Here is a 15831-nt window from a genome sequence, read left to right as displayed (position 1 = left end):
CCAAAAACAGGGGAGAGCGCGCACGCAGTCCCCCACTACCAGAAATTGTGCAGTCGAGTTTCCCGCATGTGGGGAAATCGCAGAGGTCAGCTAGCTCCAAGTGCAATGAGCTAGCCTCGCCCTGGGAGAGCCACCTGCTGGAGCATGGCTTAAAACTCCCCTGCCAGGTAAGTATGAGTTGCAATGGCGCGCTGGGGGCAACTAGCCCTGTCCCAGGACAACTGTCACCCTTGTGGAGAGAGCAGCTTGGTCATTGGTGCAGCAAGCAACACAGTACCTGAGGCCTAGTATCTGAGCCGCTGCAGCCAGCACCTGCAGCAAGGAGCAGCCTAGGCCATTCCATGCAAACATTTGTGCTGCAGCAGCAGCAGCAGCAGCAGCAGCAGCAGCAGCAGCAATGAATATTTGTCAAACAACATAGATCCAAGACACCCCGTCCTCCTCCTCCCCCCCCCCCCCCCCCAGAAGCGAAGCAAAGCAAAGCAAAGCAAAGCAAAGCCAAAGCAAACCCTCCCCCCCATCCAACAAGCACCCAGAGCAGCCAAGCTTCGCCGTAAGGTACTTCTTCTTGGTTTTAAAAGAAAGAAGCAATCACTTTGAACACCGCTCAGCTCTGTCATTTCAGCTGCCGGAGAGACAGGGGGACACCATATTTCTGGGGTGGCTTTCTACATCTCCCCTACCTGCTGGCACTCTCTTTTTCTGACCTCCACTGACACCTGCTGCTGCTGCTGCTGCTGCTGCTGCATAAAAAGGGAGAGGTGCCCTGTCCTGCTGGCAAACGTGACACTTTGGCCCTTACCAGCATGGCTGCTTACCTGGCATTTGCATAAATATAGAAGCAAGCTAACACTGTCTGCTGCTCCATGGATAGAGATAGATATATAGATAGATAGATAGATAGATAGATAGATAGATAGATAGATAGATAGATAGAGATTGTTTTTTGCACAGCTCAGCAGATAGTCTGCAATCTGTTGCTTTTAAATGCTGCTCTTTGTTACTTTGGAGCCTAGAAACTCTAGAACGTACTGTACACTCCCTTTGTGATATCATCACAGGGGGTTGTCTGGCTACAGAGACCCAGACATACCATGTAGAACTAGGGTGGGGAGGGGGTGAAATAAAAACCCCATATCATATCCTGCAAGCAAGGACCGTCCATTTTTTCAAATCCAGATTTGATTGTAAATGTGCTGTTTTTTTCATAAATATATATATACAGTACACAGTATTTGTTTCCCTATTTCCCAATCCACCTGTGAACTTATTCCTAAACGTCTGTGCAGGTACATCATTGTCATTTGTCCCTGTTTGAGATGTTGCTAGCTGGCTATTTATTGTACATGGTGCTCCTTTTTGCCAGCAGTTATTGACCATGCCCAAAGCCCAAGCAGTGGGAATAGCAGCAGCTTGTCTGAACAAACACCTGTTTCTGTTTTTTGTAACCATCCAAAAACAGGGGAGAGCGCGCACGCAGTCCCCCACTACCAGAAATTGTGCAGTCGAGTTTCCCGCATGTGGGGAAATCGCAGAGGTCAGCTAGCTCCAAGTGCAATGAGCTAGCCTCGCCCTGGGAGAGCCACCTGCTGGAGCATGGCTTAAAACTCCCCTGCCAGGTAAGTATGAGTTGCAATGGCGCGCTGGGGGCAACTAGCCCTGTCCCAGGACAACTGTCACCCTTGTGGAGAGAGCAGCTTGGTCATTGGTGCAGCAAGCAACACAGTACCTGAGGCCTAGTATCTGAGCCGCTGCAGCCAGCACCTGCAGCAAGGAGCAGCCTAGGCCATTCCATGCAAACATTTGTGCTGCAGCAGCAGCAGCAGCAGCAGCAGCAGCAGCAGCAGCAGCAATGAATATTTGTCAAACAACATAGATCCAAGACACCCCGTCCTCCTCCTCCCCCCCCCCCCCCCCAGAAGCGAAGCAAAGCAAAGCAAAGCAAAGCAAAGCCAAAGCAAACCCTCCCCCCCATCCAACAAGCACCCAGAGCAGCCAAGCTTCGCCGTAAGGTACTTCTTCTTGGTTTTAAAAGAAAGAAGCAATCACTTTGAACACCGCTCAGCTCTGTCATTTCAGCTGCCGGAGAGACAGGGGGACACCATATTTCTGGGGTGGCTTTCTACATCTCCCCTACCTGCTGGCACTCTCTTTTTCTGACCTCCACTGACACCTGCTGCTGCTGCTGCTGCTGCTGCTGCATAAAAAGGGAGAGGTGCCCTGTCCTGCTGGCAAACGTGACACTTTGGCCCTTACCAGCATGGCTGCTTACCTGGCATTTGCATAAATATAGAAGCAAGCTAACACTGTCTGCTGCTCCATGGATAGAGATAGATATATAGATAGATAGATAGATAGATAGATAGATAGATAGATAGATAGAGATTGTTTTTTGCACAGCTCAGCAGATAGTCTGCAATCTGTTGCTTTTAAATGCTGCTCTTTGTTACTTTGGAGCCTAGAAACTCTAGAACGTACTGTACACTCCCTTTGTGATATCATCACAGGGGGTTGTCTGGCTACAGAGACCCAGACATACCATGTAGAACTAGGGTGGGGAGGGGGTGAAATAAAAACCCCATATCATATCCTGCAAGCAAGGACCGTCCATTTTTTCAAATCCAGATTTGATTGTAAATGTGCTGTTTTTTTCATAAATATATATATACAGTACACAGTATTTGTTTCCCTATTTCCCAATCCACCTGTGAACTTATTCCTAAACGTCTGTGCAGGTACATCATTGTCATTTGTCCCTGTTTGAGATGTTGCTAGCTGGCTATTTATTGTACATGGTGCTCCTTTTTGCCAGCAGTTATTGACCATGCCCAAAGCCCAAGCAGTGGGAATAGCAGCAGCTTGTCTGAACAAACACCTGTTTCTGTTTTTTGTAACCATCCAAAAACAGGGGAGAGCGCGCACGCAGTCCCCCACTACCAGAAATTGTGCAGTCGAGTTTCCCGCATGTGGGGAAATCGCAGAGGTCAGCTAGCTCCAAGTGCAATGAGCTAGCCTCGCCCTGGGAGAGCCACCTGCTGGAGCATGGCTTAAAACTCCCCTGCCAGGTAAGTATGAGTTGCAATGGCGCGCTGGGGGCAACTAGCCCTGTCCCAGGACAACTGTCACCCTTGTGGAGAGAGCAGCTTGGTCATTGGTGCAGCAAGCAACACAGTACCTGAGGCCTAGTATCTGAGCCGCTGCAGCCAGCACCTGCAGCAAGGAGCAGCCTAGGCCATTCCATGCAAACATTTGTGCTGCAGCAGCAGCAGCAGCAGCAGCAATGAATATTTGTCAAACAACATAGATCCAAGACACCCCGTCCTCCTCCCCCCCCCCCCCCCCAGAAGCGAAGCAAAGCAAAGCAAAGCAAAGCAAAGCAAAGCAAAGCAAAGCAAAGCCAAAGCAAACCCTCCCCCCCATCCAACAAGCACCCAGAGCAGCCAAGCTTCGCCGTAAGGTACTTCTTCTTGGTTTTAAAAGAAAGAAGCAATCACTTTGAACACCGCTCAGCTCTGTCATTTCAGCTGCCGGAGAGACAGGGGGACACCATATTTCTGGGGTGGCTTTCTACATCTCCCCTACCTGCTGGCACTCTCTTTTTCTGACCTCCACTGACACCTGCTGCTGCTGCTGCTGCTGCTGCTGCATAAAAAGGGAGAGGTGCCCTGTCCTGCTGGCAAACGTGACACTTTGGCCCTTACCAGCATGGCTGCTTACCTGGCATTTGCATAAATATAGAAGCAAGCTAACACTGTCTGCTGCTCCATGGATAGAGATAGATATATAGATAGATAGATAGATAGATAGATAGATAGATAGATAGATAGAGATTGTTTTTTGCACAGCTCAGCAGATAGTCTGCAATCTGTTGCTTTTAAATGCTGCTCTTTGTTACTTTGGAGCCTAGAAACTCTAGAACGTACTGTACACTCCCTTTGTGATATCATCACAGGGGGTTGTCTGGCTACAGAGACCCAGACATACCATGTAGAACTAGGGTGGGGAGGGGGTGAAATAAAAACCCCATATCATATCCTGCAAGCAAGGACCGTCCATTTTTTCAAATCCAGATTTGATTGTAAATGTGCTGTTTTTTTCATAAATATATATATACAGTACACAGTATTTGTTTCCCTATTTCCCAATCCACCTGTGAACTTATTCCTAAACGTCTGTGCAGGTACATCATTGTCATTTGTCCCTGTTTGAGATGTTGCTAGCTGGCTATTTATTGTACATGGTGCTCCTTTTTGCCAGCAGTTATTGACCATGCCCAAAGCCCAAGCAGTGGGAATAGCAGCAGCTTGTCTGAACAAACACCTGTTTCTGTTTTTTGTAACCATCCAAAAACAGGGGAGAGCGCGCACGCAGTCCCCCACTACCAGAAATTGTGCAGTCGAGTTTCCCGCATGTGGGGAAATCGCAGAGGTCAGCTAGCTCCAAGTGCAATGAGCTAGCCTCGCCCTGGGAGAGCCACCTGCTGGAGCATGGCTTAAAACTCCCCTGCCAGGTAAGTATGAGTTGCAATGGCGCGCTGGGGGCAACTAGCCCTGTCCCAGGACAACTGTCACCCTTGTGGAGAGAGCAGCTTGGTCATTGGTGCAGCAAGCAACACAGTACCTGAGGCCTAGTATCTGAGCCGCTGCAGCCAGCACCTGCAGCAAGGAGCAGCCTAGGCCATTCCATGCAAACATTTGTGCTGCAGCAGCAGCAGCAGCAGCAGCAGCAGCAGCAGCAATGAATATTTGTCAAACAACATAGATCCAAGACACCCCGTCCTCCTCCCCCCCCCCCCCCCCCCAGAAGCGAAGCAAAGCAAAGCAAAGCAAAGCAAAGCAAAGCAAAGCAAAGCAAAGCCAAAGCAAACCCTCCCCCCCATCCAACAAGCACCCAGAGCAGCCAAGCTTCGCCGTAAGGTACTTCTTCTTGGTTTTAAAAGAAAGAAGCAATCACTTTGAACACCGCTCAGCTCTGTCATTTCAGCTGCCGGAGAGACAGGGGGACACCATATTTCTGGGGTGGCTTTCTACATCTCCCCTACCTGCTGGCACTCTCTTTTTCTGACCTCCACTGACACCTGCTGCTGCTGCTGCTGCTGCTGCATAAAAAGGGAGAGGTGCCCTGTCCTGCTGGCAAACGTGACACTTTGGCCCTTACCAGCATGGCTGCTTACCTGGCATTTGCATAAATATAGAAGCAAGCTAACACTGTCTGCTGCTCCATGGATAGAGATAGATATATAGATAGATAGATAGATAGATAGATAGATAGATAGATAGATAGAGATTGTTTTTTGCACAGCTCAGCAGATAGTCTGCAATCTGTTGCTTTTAAATGCTGCTCTTTGTTACTTTGGAGCCTAGAAACTCTAGAACGTACTGTACACTCCCTTTGTGATATCATCACAGGGGGTTGTCTGGCTACAGAGACCCAGACATACCATGTAGAACTAGGGTGGGGAGGGGGTGAAATAAAAACCCCATATCATATCCTGCAAGCAAGGACCGTCCATTTTTTCAAATCCAGATTTGATTGTAAATGTGCTGTTTTTTTCATAAATATATATATACAGTACACAGTATTTGTTTCCCTATTTCCCAATCCACCTGTGAACTTATTCCTAAACGTCTGTGCAGGTACATCATTGTCATTTGTCCCTGTTTGAGATGTTGCTAGCTGGCTATTTATTGTACATGGTGCTCCTTTTTGCCAGCAGTTATTGACCATGCCCAAAGCCCAAGCAGTGGGAATAGCAGCAGCTTGTCTGAACAAACACCTGTTTCTGTTTTTTGTAACCATCCAAAAACAGGGGAGAGCGCGCACGCAGTCCCCCACTACCAGAAATTGTGCAGTCGAGTTTCCCGCATGTGGGGAAATCGCAGAGGTCAGCTAGCTCCAAGTGCAATGAGCTAGCCTCGCCCTGGGAGAGCCACCTGCTGGAGCATGGCTTAAAACTCCCCTGCCAGGTAAGTATGAGTTGCAATGGCGCGCTGGGGGCAACTAGCCCTGTCCCAGGACAACTGTCACCCTTGTGGAGAGAGCAGCTTGGTCATTGGTGCAGCAAGCAACACAGTACCTGAGGCCTAGTATCTGAGCCGCTGCAGCCAGCACCTGCAGCAAGGAGCAGCCTAGGCCATTCCATGCAAACATTTGTGCTGCAGCAGCAGCAGCAGCAGCAGCAGCAGCAGCAGCAGCAATGAATATTTGTCAAACAACATAGATCCAAGACACCCCGTCCTCCTCCTCCCCCCCCCCCCCCCCAGAAGCGAAGCAAAGCAAAGCAAAGCAAAGCAAAGCCAAAGCAAACCCTCCCCCCCATCCAACAAGCACCCAGAGCAGCCAAGCTTCGCCGTAAGGTACTTCTTCTTGGTTTTAAAAGAAAGAAGCAATCACTTTGAACACCGCTCAGCTCTGTCATTTCAGCTGCCGGAGAGACAGGGGGACACCATATTTCTGGGGTGGCTTTCTACATCTCCCCTACCTGCTGGCACTCTCTTTTTCTGACCTCCACTGACACCTGCTGCTGCTGCTGCTGCTGCTGCTGCATAAAAAGGGAGAGGTGCCCTGTCCTGCTGGCAAACGTGACACTTTGGCCCTTACCAGCATGGCTGCTTACCTGGCATTTGCATAAATATAGAAGCAAGCTAACACTGTCTGCTGCTCCATGGATAGAGATAGATATATAGATAGATAGATAGATAGATAGATAGATAGATAGATAGATAGAGATTGTTTTTTGCACAGCTCAGCAGATAGTCTGCAATCTGTTGCTTTTAAATGCTGCTCTTTGTTACTTTGGAGCCTAGAAACTCTAGAACGTACTGTACACTCCCTTTGTGATATCATCACAGGGGGTTGTCTGGCTACAGAGACCCAGACATACCATGTAGAACTAGGGTGGGGAGGGGGTGAAATAAAAACCCCATATCATATCCTGCAAGCAAGGACCGTCCATTTTTTCAAATCCAGATTTGATTGTAAATGTGCTGTTTTTTTCATAAATATATATATACAGTACACAGTATTTGTTTCCCTATTTCCCAATCCACCTGTGAACTTATTCCTAAACGTCTGTGCAGGTACATCATTGTCATTTGTCCCTGTTTGAGATGTTGCTAGCTGGCTATTTATTGTACATGGTGCTCCTTTTTGCCAGCAGTTATTGACCATGCCCAAAGCCCAAGCAGTGGGAATAGCAGCAGCTTGTCTGAACAAACACCTGTTTCTGTTTTTTGTAACCATCCAAAAACAGGGGAGAGCGCGCACGCAGTCCCCCACTACCAGAAATTGTGCAGTCGAGTTTCCCGCATGTGGGGAAATCGCAGAGGTCAGCTAGCTCCAAGTGCAATGAGCTAGCCTCGCCCTGGGAGAGCCACCTGCTGGAGCATGGCTTAAAACTCCCCTGCCAGGTAAGTATGAGTTGCAATGGCGCGCTGGGGGCAACTAGCCCTGTCCCAGGACAACTGTCACCCTTGTGGAGAGAGCAGCTTGGTCATTGGTGCAGCAAGCAACACAGTACCTGAGGCCTAGTATCTGAGCCGCTGCAGCCAGCACCTGCAGCAAGGAGCAGCCTAGGCCATTCCATGCAAACATTTGTGCTGCAGCAGCAGCAGCAGCAGCAGCAGCAGCAGCAGCAATGAATATTTGTCAAACAACATAGATCCAAGACACCCCGTCCTCCTCCCCCCCCCCCCCCCCCAGAAGCGAAGCAAAGCAAAGCAAAGCAAAGCAAAGCAAAGCAAAGCAAAGCAAAGCCAAAGCAAACCCTCCCCCCCATCCAACAAGCACCCAGAGCAGCCAAGCTTCGCCGTAAGGTACTTCTTCTTGGTTTTAAAAGAAAGAAGCAATCACTTTGAACACCGCTCAGCTCTGTCATTTCAGCTGCCGGAGAGACAGGGGGACACCATATTTCTGGGGTGGCTTTCTACATCTCCCCTACCTGCTGGCACTCTCTTTTTCTGACCTCCACTGACACCTGCTGCTGCTGCTGCTGCTGCTGCATAAAAAGGGAGAGGTGCCCTGTCCTGCTGGCAAACGTGACACTTTGGCCCTTACCAGCATGGCTGCTTACCTGGCATTTGCATAAATATAGAAGCAAGCTAACACTGTCTGCTGCTCCATGGATAGAGATAGATATATAGATAGATAGATAGATAGATAGATAGATAGATAGATAGATAGAGATTGTTTTTTGCACAGCTCAGCAGATAGTCTGCAATCTGTTGCTTTTAAATGCTGCTCTTTGTTACTTTGGAGCCTAGAAACTCTAGAACGTACTGTACACTCCCTTTGTGATATCATCACAGGGGGTTGTCTGGCTACAGAGACCCAGACATACCATGTAGAACTAGGGTGGGGAGGGGGTGAAATAAAAACCCCATATCATATCCTGCAAGCAAGGACCGTCCATTTTTTCAAATCCAGATTTGATTGTAAATGTGCTGTTTTTTTCATAAATATATATATACAGTACACAGTATTTGTTTCCCTATTTCCCAATCCACCTGTGAACTTATTCCTAAACGTCTGTGCAGGTACATCATTGTCATTTGTCCCTGTTTGAGATGTTGCTAGCTGGCTATTTATTGTACATGGTGCTCCTTTTTGCCAGCAGTTATTGACCATGCCCAAAGCCCAAGCAGTGGGAATAGCAGCAGCTTGTCTGAACAAACACCTGTTTCTGTTTTTTGTAACCATCCAAAAACAGGGGAGAGCGCGCACGCAGTCCCCCACTACCAGAAATTGTGCAGTCGAGTTTCCCGCATGTGGGGAAATCGCAGAGGTCAGCTAGCTCCAAGTGCAATGAGCTAGCCTCGCCCTGGGAGAGCCACCTGCTGGAGCATGGCTTAAAACTCCCCTGCCAGGTAAGTATGAGTTGCAATGGCGCGCTGGGGGCAACTAGCCCTGTCCCAGGACAACTGTCACCCTTGTGGAGAGAGCAGCTTGGTCATTGGTGCAGCAAGCAACACAGTACCTGAGGCCTAGTATCTGAGCCGCTGCAGCCAGCACCTGCAGCAAGGAGCAGCCTAGGCCATTCCATGCAAACATTTGTGCTGCAGCAGCAGCAGCAGCAGCAGCAGCAGCAGCAGCAGCAATGAATATTTGTCAAACAACATAGATCCAAGACACCCCGTCCTCCTCCCCCCCCCCCCCCCCAGAAGCGAAGCAAAGCAAAGCAAAGCAAAGCAAAGCCAAAGCAAACCCTCCCCCCCATCCAACAAGCACCCAGAGCAGCCAAGCTTCGCCGTAAGGTACTTCTTCTTGGTTTTAAAAGAAAGAAGCAATCACTTTGAACACCGCTCAGCTCTGTCATTTCAGCTGCCGGAGAGACAGGGGGACACCATATTTCTGGGGTGGCTTTCTACATCTCCCCTACCTGCTGGCACTCTCTTTTTCTGACCTCCACTGACACCTGCTGCTGCTGCTGCTGCTGCTGCTGCATAAAAAGGGAGAGGTGCCCTGTCCTGCTGGCAAACGTGACACTTTGGCCCTTACCAGCATGGCTGCTTACCTGGCATTTGCATAAATATAGAAGCAAGCTAACACTGTCTGCTGCTCCATGGATAGAGATAGATATATAGATAGATAGATAGATAGATAGATAGATAGATAGATAGAGATTGTTTTTTGCACAGCTCAGCAGATAGTCTGCAATCTGTTGCTTTTAAATGCTGCTCTTTGTTACTTTGGAGCCTAGAAACTCTAGAACGTACTGTACACTCCCTTTGTGATATCATCACAGGGGGTTGTCTGGCTACAGAGACCCAGACATACCATGTAGAACTAGGGTGGGGAGGGGGTGAAATAAAAACCCCATATCATATCCTGCAAGCAAGGACCGTCCATTTTTTCAAATCCAGATTTGATTGTAAATGTGCTGTTTTTTTCATAAATATATATATACAGTACACAGTATTTGTTTCCCTATTTCCCAATCCACCTGTGAACTTATTCCTAAACGTCTGTGCAGGTACATCATTGTCATTTGTCCCTGTTTGAGATGTTGCTAGCTGGCTATTTATTGTACATGGTGCTCCTTTTTGCCAGCAGTTATTGACCATGCCCAAAGCCCAAGCAGTGGGAATAGCAGCAGCTTGTCTGAACAAACACCTGTTTCTGTTTTTTGTAACCATCCAAAAACAGGGGAGAGCGCGCACGCAGTCCCCCACTACCAGAAATTGTGCAGTCGAGTTTCCCGCATGTGGGGAAATCGCAGAGGTCAGCTAGCTCCAAGTGCAATGAGCTAGCCTCGCCCTGGGAGAGCCACCTGCTGGAGCATGGCTTAAAACTCCCCTGCCAGGTAAGTATGAGTTGCAATGGCGCGCTGGGGGCAACTAGCCCTGTCCCAGGACAACTGTCACCCTTGTGGAGAGAGCAGCTTGGTCATTGGTGCAGCAAGCAACACAGTACCTGAGGCCTAGTATCTGAGCCGCTGCAGCCAGCACCTGCAGCAAGGAGCAGCCTAGGCCATTCCATGCAAACATTTGTGCTGCAGCAGCAGCAGCAGCAGCAGCAGCAGCAGCAGCAATGAATATTTGTCAAACAACATAGATCCAAGACACCCCGTCCTCCTCCCCCCCCCCCCCCCCCAGAAGCGAAGCAAAGCAAAGCAAAGCAAAGCAAAGCAAAGCAAAGCAAAGCAAAGCCAAAGCAAACCCTCCCCCCCATCCAACAAGCACCCAGAGCAGCCAAGCTTCGCCGTAAGGTACTTCTTCTTGGTTTTAAAAGAAAGAAGCAATCACTTTGAACACCGCTCAGCTCTGTCATTTCAGCTGCGGAGAGACAGGGGGACACCATATTTCTGGGGTGGCTTTCTACATCTCCCCTACCTGCTGGCACTCTCTTTTTCTGACCTCCACTGACACCTGCTGCTGCTGCTGCTGCTGCTGCTGCATAAAAAGGGAGAGGTGCCCTGTCCTGCTGGCAAACGTGACACTTTGGCCCTTACCAGCATGGCTGCTTACCTGGCATTTGCATAAATATAGAAGCAAGCTAACACTGTCTGCTGCTCCATGGATAGAGATAGATATATAGATAGATAGATAGATAGATAGATAGATAGATAGATAGAGATTGTTTTTTGCACAGCTCAGCAGATAGTCTGCAATCTGTTGCTTTTAAATGCTGCTCTTTGTTACTTTGGAGCCTAGAAACTCTAGAACGTACTGTACACTCCCTTTGTGATATCATCACAGGGGGTTGTCTGGCTACAGAGACCCAGACATACCATGTAGAACTAGGGTGGGGAGGGGGTGAAATAAAAACCCCATATCATATCCTGCAAGCAAGGACCGTCCATTTTTTCAAATCCAGATTTGATTGTAAATGTGCTGTTTTTTTCATAAATATATATATACAGTACACAGTATTTGTTTCCCTATTTCCCAATCCACCTGTGAACTTATTCCTAAACGTCTGTGCAGGTACATCATTGTCATTTGTCCCTGTTTGAGATGTTGCTAGCTGGCTATTTATTGTACATGGTGCTCCTTTTTGCCAGCAGTTATTGACCATGCCCAAAGCCCAAGCAGTGGGAATAGCAGCAGCTTGTCTGAACAAACACCTGTTTCTGTTTTTTGTAACCATCCAAAAACAGGGGAGAGCGCGCACGCAGTCCCCCACTACCAGAAATTGTGCAGTCGAGTTTCCCGCATGTGGGGAAATCGCAGAGGTCAGCTAGCTCCAAGTGCAATGAGCTAGCCTCGCCCTGGGAGAGCCACCTGCTGGAGCATGGCTTAAAACTCCCCTGCCAGGTAAGTATGAGTTGCAATGGCGCGCTGGGGGCAACTAGCCCTGTCCCAGGACAACTGTCACCCTTGTGGAGAGAGCAGCTTGGTCATTGGTGCAGCAAGCAACACAGTACCTGAGGCCTAGTATCTGAGCCGCTGCAGCCAGCACCTGCAGCAAGGAGCAGCCTAGGCCATTCCATGCAAACATTTGTGCTGCAGCAGCAGCAGCAGCAGCAGCAGCAGCAGCAGCAGCAGCAATGAATATTTGTCAAACAACATAGATCCAAGACACCCCGTCCTCCTCCCCCCCCCCCCCCCCCAGAAGCGAAGCAAAGCAAAGCAAAGCAAAGCAAAGCAAAGCAAAGCCAAAGCAAACCCTCCCCCCCATCCAACAAGCACCCAGAGCAGCCAAGCTTCGCCGTAAGGTACTTCTTCTTGGTTTTAAAAGAAAGAAGCAATCACTTTGAACACCGCTCAGCTCTGTCATTTCAGCTGCCGGAGAGACAGGGGGACACCATATTTCTGGGGTGGCTTTCTACATCTCCCCTACCTGCTGGCACTCTCTTTTTCTGACCTCCACTGACACCTGCTGCTGCTGCTGCTGCTGCTGCATAAAAAGGGAGAGGTGCCCTGTCCTGCTGGCAAACGTGACACTTTGGCCCTTACCAGCATGGCTGCTTACCTGGCATTTGCATAAATATAGAAGCAAGCTAACACTGTCTGCTGCTCCATGGATAGAGATAGATATATAGATAGATAGATAGATAGATAGATAGATAGAGATTGTTTTTTGCACAGCTCAGCAGATAGTCTGCAATCTGTTGCTTTTAAATGCTGCTCTTTGTTACTTTGGAGCCTAGAAACTCTAGAACGTACTGTACACTCCCTTTGTGATATCATCACAGGGGGTTGTCTGGCTACAGAGACCCAGACATACCATGTAGAACTAGGGTGGGGAGGGGGTGAAATAAAAACCCCATATCATATCCTGCAAGCAAGGACCGTCCATTTTTTCAAATCCAGATTTGATTGTAAATGTGCTGTTTTTTTCATAAATATATATATACAGTACACAGTATTTGTTTCCCTATTTCCCAATCCACCTGTGAACTTATTCCTAAACGTCTGTGCAGGTACATCATTGTCATTTGTCCCTGTTTGAGATGTTGCTAGCTGGCTATTTATTGTACATGGTGCTCCTTTTTGCCAGCAGTTATTGACCATGCCCAAAGCCCAAGCAGTGGGAATAGCAGCAGCTTGTCTGAACAAACACCTGTTTCTGTTTTTTGTAACCATCCAAAAACAGGGGAGAGCGCGCACGCAGTCCCCCACTACCAGAAATTGTGCAGTCGAGTTTCCCGCATGTGGGGAAATCGCAGAGGTCAGCTAGCTCCAAGTGCAATGAGCTAGCCTCGCCCTGGGAGAGCCACCTGCTGGAGCATGGCTTAAAACTCCCCTGCCAGGTAAGTATGAGTTGCAATGGCGCGCTGGGGGCAACTAGCCCTGTCCCAGGACAACTGTCACCCTTGTGGAGAGAGCAGCTTGGTCATTGGTGCAGCAAGCAACACAGTACCTGAGGCCTAGTATCTGAGCCGCTGCAGCCAGCACCTGCAGCAAGGAGCAGCCTAGGCCATTCCATGCAAACATTTGTGCTGCAGCAGCAGCAGCAGCAGCAGCAGCAGCAGCAATGAATATTTGTCAAACAACATAGATCCAAGACACCCCGTCCTCCTCCCCCCCCCCCCCCCCCAGAAGCGAAGCAAAGCAAAGCAAAGCAAAGCAAAGCCAAAGCAAACCCTCCCCCCCATCCAACAAGCACCCAGAGCAGCCAAGCTTCGCCGTAAGGTACTTCTTCTTGGTTTTAAAAGAAAGAAGCAATCACTTTGAACACCGCTCAGCTCTGTCATTTCAGCTGCCGGAGAGACAGGGGGACACCATATTTCTGGGGTGGCTTTCTACATCTCCCCTACCTGCTGGCACTCTCTTTTTCTGACCTCCACTGACACCTGCTGCTGCTGCTGCTGCTGCTGCATAAAAAGGGAGAGGTGCCCTGTCCTGCTGGCAAACGTGACACTTTGGCCCTTACCAGCATGGCTGCTTACCTGGCATTTGCATAAATATAGAAGCAAGCTAACACTGTCTGCTGCTCCATGGATAGAGATAGATATATAGATAGATAGATAGATAGATAGATAGATAGATAGAGATTGTTTTTTGCACAGCTCAGCAGATAGTCTGCAATCTGTTGCTTTTAAATGCTGCTCTTTGTTACTTTGGAGCCTAGAAACTCTAGAACGTACTGTACACTCCCTTTGTGATATCATCACAGGGGGTTGTCTGGCTACAGAGACCCAGACATACCATGTAGAACTAGGGTGGGGAGGGGGTGAAATAAAAACCCCATATCATATCCTGCAAGCAAGGACCGTCCATTTTTTCAAATCCAGATTTGATTGTAAATGTGCTGTTTTTTTCATAAATATATATATACAGTACACAGTATTTGTTTCCCTATTTCCCAATCCACCTGTGAACTTATTCCTAAACGTCTGTGCAGGTACATCATTGTCATTTGTCCCTGTTTGAGATGTTGCTAGCTGGCTATTTATTGTACATGGTGCTCCTTTTTGCCAGCAGTTATTGACCATGCCCAAAGCCCAAGCAGTGGGAATAGCAGCAGCTTGTCTGAACAAACACCTGTTTCTGTTTTTTGTAACCATCCAAAAACAGGGGAGAGCGCGCACGCAGTCCCCCACTACCAGAAATTGTGCAGTCGAGTTTCCCGCATGTGGGGAAATCGCAGAGGTCAGCTAGCTCCAAGTGCAATGAGCTAGCCTCGCCCTGGGAGAGCCACCTGCTGGAGCATGGCTTAAAACTCCCCTGCCAGGTAAGTATGAGTTGCAATGGCGCGCTGGGGGCAACTAGCCCTGTCCCAGGACAACTGTCACCCTTGTGGAGAGAGCAGCTTGGTCATTGGTGCAGCAAGCAACACAGTACCTGAGGCCTAGTATCTGAGCCGCTGCAGCCAGCACCTGCAGCAAGGAGCAGCCTAGGCCATTCCATGCAAACATTTGTGCTGCAGCAGCAGCAGCAGCAGCAGCAGCAGCAGCAGCAATGAATATTTGTCAAACAACATAGATCCAAGACACCCCGTCCTCCTCCCCCCCCCCCCCCCCCAGAAGCGAAGCAAAGCAAAGCAAAGCAAAGCAAAGCAAAGCAAAGCAAAGCAAAGCAAAGCCAAAGCAAACCCTCCCCCCCATCCAACAAGCACCCAGAGCAGCCAAGCTTCGCCGTAAGGTACTTCTTCTTGGTTTTAAAAGAAAGAAGCAATCACTTTGAACACCGCTCAGCTCTGTCATTTCAGCTGCCGGAGAGACAGGGGGACACCATATTTCTGGGGTGGCTTTCTACATCTCCCCTACCTGCTGGCACTCTCTTTTTCTGACCTCCACTGACACCTGCTGCTGCTGCTGCTGCTGCTGCTGCATAAAAAGGGAGAGGTGCCCTGTCCTGCTGGCAAACGTGACACTTTGGCCCTTACCAGCATGGCTGCTTACCTGGCATTTGCATAAATATAGAAGCAAGCTAACACTGTCTGCTGCTCCATGGATAGAGATAGATATATAGATAGATAGATAGATAGATAGATAGATAGATAGATAGAGATTGTTTTTTGCACAGCTCAGCAGATAGTCTGCAATCTGTTGCTTTTAAATGCTGCTCTTTGTTACTTTGGAGCCTAGAAACTCTAGAACGTACTGTACACTCCCTTTGTGATATCATCACAGGGGGTTGTCTGGCTACAGAGACCCAGACATACCATGTAGAACTAGGGTGGGGAGGGGGTGAAATAAAAACCCCATATCATATCCTGCAAGCAAGGACCGTCCATTTTTTCAAATCCAGATTTGATTGTAAATGTGCTGTTTTTTTCATAAATATATATATACAGTACACAGTATTTGTTTCCCTATTTCCCAATCCACCTGTGAACTTATTCCTAAACGTCTGTGCAGGTACATCATTGTCATTTGTCCCTGTTTGAGATGTTGCTAGCTGGCTATTTATTGTACATGGTGCTCCTTTTTGCCAGCAGTTATTG

General features: G+C 48.7%; 11 non-coding genes across 11 annotated transcripts; all 11 read right to left on the bottom strand.

Annotated features, from left to right (window-relative positions):
• Positions 1–7: 7 nt before the first annotated feature.
• On the bottom strand, positions 8–175 carry LOC142468529 (U1 spliceosomal RNA). Its single transcript, XR_012788693.1, has one exon. It is a non-coding gene; the product is annotated as a U1 spliceosomal RNA (small nuclear RNA).
• A 1284-nt stretch (positions 176–1459) lies between these two features.
• LOC142468528 (U1 spliceosomal RNA) lies at positions 1460–1627 on the bottom strand. The gene has a single exon (XR_012788692.1). It is a non-coding gene; the product is annotated as a U1 spliceosomal RNA (small nuclear RNA).
• Positions 1628–2905: 1278 nt separating this feature from the next.
• LOC142468526 (U1 spliceosomal RNA) lies at positions 2906–3073 on the bottom strand. The gene has a single exon (XR_012788691.1). It is a non-coding gene; the product is annotated as a U1 spliceosomal RNA (small nuclear RNA).
• A 1277-nt stretch (positions 3074–4350) lies between these two features.
• Positions 4351–4518, bottom strand: LOC142468525 (U1 spliceosomal RNA). The gene has a single exon (XR_012788690.1). It is a non-coding gene; the product is annotated as a U1 spliceosomal RNA (small nuclear RNA).
• A 1288-nt stretch (positions 4519–5806) lies between these two features.
• Positions 5807–5974, bottom strand: LOC142468524 (U1 spliceosomal RNA). Its single transcript, XR_012788689.1, has one exon. It is a non-coding gene; the product is annotated as a U1 spliceosomal RNA (small nuclear RNA).
• Positions 5975–7249: 1275 nt separating this feature from the next.
• Positions 7250–7417, bottom strand: LOC142468523 (U1 spliceosomal RNA). The gene has a single exon (XR_012788688.1). It is a non-coding gene; the product is annotated as a U1 spliceosomal RNA (small nuclear RNA).
• Positions 7418–8704: 1287 nt separating this feature from the next.
• On the bottom strand, positions 8705–8872 carry LOC142468522 (U1 spliceosomal RNA). The gene has a single exon (XR_012788687.1). It is a non-coding gene; the product is annotated as a U1 spliceosomal RNA (small nuclear RNA).
• A 1268-nt stretch (positions 8873–10140) lies between these two features.
• On the bottom strand, positions 10141–10308 carry LOC142468521 (U1 spliceosomal RNA). The gene has a single exon (XR_012788686.1). It is a non-coding gene; the product is annotated as a U1 spliceosomal RNA (small nuclear RNA).
• A 1285-nt stretch (positions 10309–11593) lies between these two features.
• LOC142468519 (U1 spliceosomal RNA) lies at positions 11594–11761 on the bottom strand. Its single transcript, XR_012788684.1, has one exon. It is a non-coding gene; the product is annotated as a U1 spliceosomal RNA (small nuclear RNA).
• A 1271-nt stretch (positions 11762–13032) lies between these two features.
• LOC142468518 (U1 spliceosomal RNA) lies at positions 13033–13200 on the bottom strand. The gene has a single exon (XR_012788683.1). It is a non-coding gene; the product is annotated as a U1 spliceosomal RNA (small nuclear RNA).
• Positions 13201–14456: 1256 nt separating this feature from the next.
• On the bottom strand, positions 14457–14624 carry LOC142468517 (U1 spliceosomal RNA). Its single transcript, XR_012788682.1, has one exon. It is a non-coding gene; the product is annotated as a U1 spliceosomal RNA (small nuclear RNA).
• Between the last annotated feature and the right edge of the window lie 1207 nt (positions 14625–15831).

This window comes from Ascaphus truei, chromosome 17, assembly GCF_040206685.1.
Source record: "Ascaphus truei isolate aAscTru1 chromosome 17, aAscTru1.hap1, whole genome shotgun sequence".
Lineage (NCBI taxonomy): Eukaryota > Metazoa > Chordata > Amphibia > Anura > Ascaphidae > Ascaphus > Ascaphus truei.
Note: the sequence above shows the minus strand (reverse complement) of the source record. Positions and strands in the feature narration are given on the sequence as shown.